Below are 7,500 nucleotides of genomic sequence, written 5' to 3'. Positions count from 1 at the left end.
GAAAAAGCAGCAGGTTTGTGACTTGAAGGTCAACAGTGCTGGCCCCTACAATGGCTGGGAAAGTGCAGTTGAGGTGAACGCCACTCTCCTCCTTCAAATAAAAGGAGAAAAAAACACATACGGTCAAGTCAAGGTGCCCTTGAGCAGGACACCGCACCTCCAACTGCTCCTGAGCCACTCAGTGGTAGCTCCAGTAGAGTGTTTGTTCAGCGCAGCTCTAAGTGTGACTTTGTGGAAGTGTGTGAAGGTGAAGCAGGGCAAGGCTGATAAAGAGTATATCTGCTTGTTCTGTCTTAATTTACAATGATGGAAGGGAGGGGAAATAATGTGAAAAGGTTAAATTACCAATAAAAATCTGAACACATTGTAAGCTTATCAACAGCCCTCTAATGAGAAGGTTTTACCTGTCATGACCAGAATGATGCATGATGGGACCTGGTGACATATATCAATATGTTACCCATATTTCCATACACCACACAAAGATCTAGTCTCTGTTTTTTCAGGCTCTGTGCTAGACTCCTTATTTTGTGTATGTATTTGTGTACGTCTCTGAATCAGAAGAAACGTCACTGTCTGTCTCTGGCTTTAGTCTTTCGTGTCCATGCACACAAACACATACACAAATACAGTACGCGCACAGACACACGAACACCTGCACACACAGAGATAGACATGCGCACACACACACACACACACACGCACACACACACACACACACACGCACACACACACACACACAGCCTGCCTACTGCTGCTGTGATGGCTCAGAGCTGTCAAAACATCCTTGCTTTTTCTCCCTCTCTCTCACCGAAGCAGCCTGACTGAGCTTGTCTATGCAGGTTCACAGAGACTGCTGTCTATCCCCCATCACTCTTTCTTCCTCCCTTCCCTCTCTCTCCCCCAGATTTGTGTATCTTAGCATCTTGATTTTGCTTTCTCTAGCCTTTTCAACATACACTGCTCTCTTTTGCCTACACAAGGACCTGCATATAAAATTATTTGCAGTATGTTATTCTTGTAATGTATTAGGCAAGGTGTGAATAATAGTTTATACCGTTTCTCAACCTGTCAAGGTTTTCACACAGGTGATGTCTTCACCAGCATTTTGGAGTAAATTTACTGAGAGTTCTCTGTCCGCACTGAAATGCAAATAAATAAATTAGAAGAAAATGGCTAAATATCTTCTTCCTCATTTTTCTGCTGAAAACTAAAAAGTTGTGCATCACAGACAACATCTGGTCAGCAGTGGTACAGACACAGCCTGGTTACTGTGCTGAGTCTCAGATAATCTGGTTTAAGGTCCTGATATACAGAATGGACATGGACGCAGACAGCAGGATGGACAGAGGATGCACATGGGTTCTGTTTATACTACATTTGGTGTTGCCTACGCGGAGGTGTTCACACATGTGCAGTCAGAATGTATGGTACATGTATGGTCATACATTTGTTTCCATGAATTTCAGAGGATCCTCGCAGACATGGGCAGATGATCCACATTTACATGTGGATCCTAGTTTGACAGAAATGTATGATTTGAGTTTAAGTCTGAAAATGCTGTTTAGATGTAAAAACAATTCATTTTCACTTGTTTTTTCAGGTTGTCCATCTCCATTATAATGGCAAAACCATCCGATTCTGTTTACCACCTGCATTGTGCTTCGGTATATAACAATTTAGAAATTCTTATTGACATATTTTATTGCTTCAAGTATTAAACAATAATTTGATCTCAGATTATAAATGCTACTACTTAACAAAGATGAACAGAAATTCTGTCAATCCTGTGAGTCCAGTGATCAACTTACTATTTTATGTGCAGCACCACATAAATACAAGTTAATGACAACATATGTATTGTATGGCTGGCTATACTGGCATTCAAAATGAGAGGTCTCTTAGACATTCGGTTTCTTCACCTTTCTGATACAGCACAGACAATGTTTGAGCAGACCAAAGTCATTATCACTTTTTGAAGATTTGAAAATGACAGTGTAGTGTTGCTGAAAGTCCAAATTACAGAGGAAAAGATGCAACTTTGAATTTAGCTACCTTGGTTTGGACTAGTGGTGTCACTAGTGTCATTACAATCTGTTTCCCAGTCATCTGTCAAAGCGACATGGAGTCTCATGCTTATTAAAAATAATTTTTAGGCTACAATAGTCTTTGGAGGTTGATATTCTGCTGCAATAGTCACTTTGCTAAACATTTCCCAAGATCAAAATCAGTGAAAAGACACAAAGGGGCCTATCAAATCATATGCCAGTAGGAAAATGCAATTTCCGTCACTTTGTTTCACCGAAACTATATAACATATCCCGTTTACAACAAATCCATGTCCTACAGCCTAGAGCTCGTGTAGCATATACGGGTGAATTTGTCCCACAAGGAAGAGCATTATTAACAATTTAAGAGTGAAAATATTTCATTTTTACTCTGAAATATTGCTTCCTGGTAAATTATATTTCTGTCTTCTCCCTCTGTCCTGGTCCGTTGGATATCTATTTCCTTCTCTTTCTTTTTCATGCTCCCTCTCTCCATTTCTCTCTCCCTCTCTCTCTCTTTCCCCCTTTCACACACAAACAGAAACACACACACAGAGTGCTGTGTGTTTGGCCTGCAGGGTGTGCACAGCGGGGAGGAATCAACCGTATGGTAGACATGAGGACAGAGCCAAATGTGGCTCATACACATGGTGTGGGGCCGCGCTACCCTGTGTGTGAGTGTGTGTGTGTGTGTGTGTGTGTGTGTGTGTGTGTGTAGCTGAAGGCTGCCTGCGCTTAAATATATATCAGGGGCAGTGGTTGCCTAAAGGTGAGAGTTGTGCGGTTTTCACTGGGAGGCTGCTGGTGAATGAATGAAAACCACTCTCCTTTCCCTTGCCAGCTACTGTCACTGTGCCCTTGAGCATGGAACTTAAGCTGCTACTGCAGCTTACTGCACAACATAAGAGCAAGGACAAGCATATATGCTCTTAAAGGGTTACTCCGGTTTATTACTGTTGGAGCTATACATTTTTTTTTGGCCATGATTTCTATGTGTTAATGTTAAAATTTTTCTCACCAAAGTAAATGCTGAGATGTGGAAGCATGGTACAAATGCTAAAAATAAGTCAGACGGCAGACATTTATGGACAAACTAACAGTTTAGCCAGATAATCTAAACCAATTTATTTAGAGGTAAAATTGAAATGAATGCTTTGCATAATGTTGGGTATAATCCTTCATTGCATAGCAAAACTGCGTGCTGCGCAGCTACGGCAAGCATGGTGGGTCACAGCTGAACCAAAAAGTCAATCTGTAAACCCTGGATAGTTTGGGTAGTAATTTTGGAGTTTGTCTTTTTTTCTCTTGGGAGTTAAGACCCAAGTTATAATAAAACTGAAATATCCTTTAAAATCCAACTAAATTGATGTTATAACAAAACAACATGTCTGCACTATTATGTGTGTGTATGTAAATGTGTGTATCCATGAAAAAATGTCCATACTGCCAACATACATGCACACTTGGATGGGAAAAGTCTTCATCAACTGTCTATACTTATAGTGGCCCAAATCTTATTATAACTGCAGATTTACTTAAGTGTATAAAGGGTAAAGAATAGTTTGCTTTAGTCTGTATGCAGACATGTCTATGTAGGCTATATACACTGTCTGTGTAGTCCAATTCCATGTACTGTCTCTGTGACTATGACAAGCGCATATATTTGTGTAAAGTCAAAACATCTTTCATATCAGTAAAAGTGCATGTTTCTGCACGTGTGTCCATGTCCATGTCATTGCATGCTGCCTGCATGACAATATGCATGTAATTTAATTGTATGTGCGTGTGTGTGCTGTGTAATGCGTTTGCTGCCAGCATGTGAGCACACATTGAGTGTGTGTATGTGTGAGAGCGTTGGTGGTTTTGTCAGTGCATGAAAATCATTTATTCATGTTTCACTCGCTCTGTGTGTGTGTGTGTGTGTGTGTGTGTGTGTGTGTGTGTGTGTGTGTGTGTGTGTGTGTGTGTGTGTTGAATACAGAGCTGTATATGTCTTGCATACATGCTCACATAGATACTCTTTGCTTACATGTGTAGCTAAAGGTTGGGCTATCATGTCTTTATCTTTCAATTACTGAACTGTCAGTATATATTTTCCTTACTCATCGCTGTATAATCTTTTCTTTTCCTACCCTCTTTTTCACTCTCTATTCCTTCTTCTTAGCCCCACCTCCTCTCTCTGGCTCCCCTAAATATCTGTCTCTTCATCTGTTTCCTTTCATGGCGCTTGTGTGTAGAGGTTACCCTGCCATTCAGCATTTCTCACTGTGTGTGTGTGTGTGTTTGTGTGTCGTGTGTGTCTGTGTGTGTAGGAGGGTTTTTAAAAATGCATATATTCTGTAAGTAGGATGAGGAAACAGAGCGTGGTGAAAAGAAAAATACAGCCCCTCTGTGTGTTGTGTCAGTTGAGTTGACATCTGATCTTGCTGAGTATGGTAAAGAAGAAAGTGCTGAAAGTACTCTCTGTGTGTGAGGGGGTCCTGTGTATGTGTGTGTGTGTGTGTGTGCGTGTGTAACAGTGTGTGCCTGTGTGTGTTTTGTGGCCTGTATGTGTCCTCGTTTCTGTGTGGGTGGTAAGAGGAGGGAGTAAGGGAATAGGGTGTGTGTGAGTGCACTTAGTTTAAGTGTCAGCATGCCTTCGTGTGTGTGTGTGTGTGTGTGTGTGTGTGTGTGTGTGTGTGTGTGTGTGTGTGTGTGTGTGTGTGTGTGTGTGTGTGTGTGTGTATGTGTGGTGTGTCTGTGTGTGTCTGTGTGTGACAAGCAGGGAGAAAAGAGGGGGAGTCAGAGTGAAAGAGAGGCTGAGAGATGGATGGCAAGGAGGGTGATGAGGGAGGGAAGAAGCCAAAGAAGAATGAAGGAGGGGGAAACTAGAAGAAAATTTTGAAGAGTGAGTGATTGGAAAGAAAGAGAAAAGATGGACGAAAGTTGGAACAAAAAGAGAAACACTTTGAAACAAATGCCTGTTTTTCTTCTCCTTCTCGTTCTTTGTTATTCCAGTTTATGTTTCAGTGTTCTTCACTATGGCATAAATGTTATATGAACAGTGCATGTTATGAATGAATGTTACATCAAAACTCTTTCCTCCTTCCCTTGCTTCTCTTTCTTTCTGTCTTTGTCACAAAAGCTGTCTCTTCAGAGCCATTTCTGACAATAGAGCAGTTTGATCAACCTCACAGAAACACACACACACACACACACACACACACACACACACACACACACACACACACACACACATACGCACACACACTACACGTGACTGAGAGCTTTTTTAGACTTCATATACAACCAGCCGAAGTCCTTTACCTCATTCTTCATCCTTATTGTCCCTGTGTGTATTTTAAATTTCTTGTTTTATGTCCTTGACATATGGTTACATCAGCAGGGAATTGTCTTGTTGAAGGAAATCTATCCATATTTCATTCCATAACTGAAAATGCAAGATCGACAAATAAGAAAAAGGTGAGGGGAGAACAGAACTCGGCTGCAGCAAGCGAGTCGGAACAAATAAGTACAGATCTGGTGCCAAAAAGCAAAGCCGGAGACTGAGCAGGTGGAGAAAACGAACATTCCTTTGTCAAAGGGCAATTTTACAGAGGGTCAAAGGCAAGCAGGAGTCAGGGCACACAATGGGTCGGTCAAAACGGGCAAAAGCCGGTGAGACAGAACTAAGGCACACACCAAGGCACCCTATGGCATTTTATTTACCAATGACAAAAACATTTCCAGGAACCCAAGGACCTTATTAGGAACTCAGGAACGTTACTTGCATTTTGGTTGCTGGGACCTAGTTCTAGTTTTGGTTCCTGGGTCACAGTTTCTGCACCTTAAAAACTTATGATACTTACGATACTGATGATAAGGTCCAGGAACTATTGGGTGGAGTTTGCAGTACTGGACTTTGCCAACTGGCCAAACACAAGACTGCCAGACTGCAAGACAACACTCTGTCTGTAAGCAAGCACTGAATGTTGCTAGTATCAATATTAACACTAAGGATCGGAATCCCTTGTAATCTATTTAAATCTTAACAAAGTTTTGTAGCTGATCACCAGATCAGGCCAAGAAATAAAGTTTAAAAAAGTTGGTTCGCCACAGAGCAAATGAGTGAGCAGACAGACATTAGCCAATTTGAAGTAAAGTATCTTGACATTCTACATCTGAATGTCTACTTTAAATCATCCAGCAAAATATCACACAGTCACACAACAATAAATTACAAATCCCACCACTCTGCGTCTCAGACAAAGCCGTCCCTTATCAATCCACCATAAATCAAATTTTTCTAATCACAGTCTCTCTAATGTGGTGATAATGCAAACATGTATGGCTAAAATGGACTTTTAGCTATTGCATTTAGTTCCCGGGGCTCCTCAGTTTTGCAGACTGTTAAGGCAAAAAGGGCCGATAGATTTTTTGGCAATAAGAAAATGCAGTGTCCTCTTAAAGAACCTCTAAAGGCACCTATGTGCTGTGCAACAACAACAATCTTACAAGTCCATTGCATGTCACACTCTGCCACGATAGAAATTATATTCCTAATATACTGGGTGTTTTAAGTATCCCCTCTTTCAGGCACCCCTTACTTCCCTTCTTCTCCTTAACCTGAACCTAAAAAAAAAGGATACAAAAAAAAAACAAAGAAGAAAAGGAGATGTGAACGAAAGAACAGAAAGCTGTGTTAGAGAGGTGAAAGTATGTTAATATATGTAGTGAACATCCAATAGTCTATGTTACTATGGTGCTGACACAGGACTTCAATTAAGCACAGACTCACTGGCCAACCACACACATACAGACACTCAAACACACACACACACACACACACACACACACATGGCCATAGTGTAGACAGGCCTATTGATTTTTGTGGTAACACTGTCCTGTCACCACTTATAGTGCTAGTCTACCTCTGTGACCTCCTCTCCTCTCCTCTCCTCTCCTCTCCTTTCCTCCCATACATGTGTAAACATGACAGTTGATACTCGTCACCTCCCCCTCAAATCTCCCCCACCTCCTTCCTACCATATACAACCCATCGGAGCATCTCCTGAAATAGCGCCCCCACGGCAGCAGGCGCACTGGACCTTTGTTGTTATGGTTACAATAATAAACAAGCAGAGTGCTTATTATTCATTGTCATGGTTATAATAATAGGTTATAATAATAACTACTCGGTTAGGTTTAGAAAAAAGACCCTGGTGTGGGTTAGGGTTAGGAAGACCTTTGCTATCACGGTTAGAATAATAAACACACAGTTAAGGTTATGGAATGGTCATGATTAAAAGAAACAACGTCGACCACCAGTTTCAAATATACTATGTCACCTGGATGCTAGAGGTCATCTAACAATAAAATGTAACGATGGGTCGTAATAAGCTGCTTGCACAGACGACCTATGGGCTCATCTTTTACAGGACAGTCTCCTCCTTTCCTACCATCTCTCATTACC

At 41.3% G+C, this 7,500-nt stretch overlaps 1 protein-coding gene across 1 annotated transcript in view; it reads right to left on the bottom strand.

The window, feature by feature from the left end:
* The window catches only part of wnt5b (wingless-type MMTV integration site family, member 5b), a 79,069-nt gene that overhangs the window by 46,757 nt on the left and 24,812 nt on the right, over window positions 1–7,500 (bottom strand). The gene's annotated exons all lie outside the window — the stretch shown is intronic.

The sequence above is a fragment of the Xiphias gladius genome, chromosome 2 (genome assembly GCF_016859285.1).
Source record: "Xiphias gladius isolate SHS-SW01 ecotype Sanya breed wild chromosome 2, ASM1685928v1, whole genome shotgun sequence".
In the NCBI taxonomy this organism is placed as follows: Eukaryota; Metazoa; Chordata; class Actinopteri; order Istiophoriformes; family Xiphiidae; genus Xiphias; species Xiphias gladius.
This window is presented reverse-complemented; position numbering and strand designations above follow the sequence as displayed.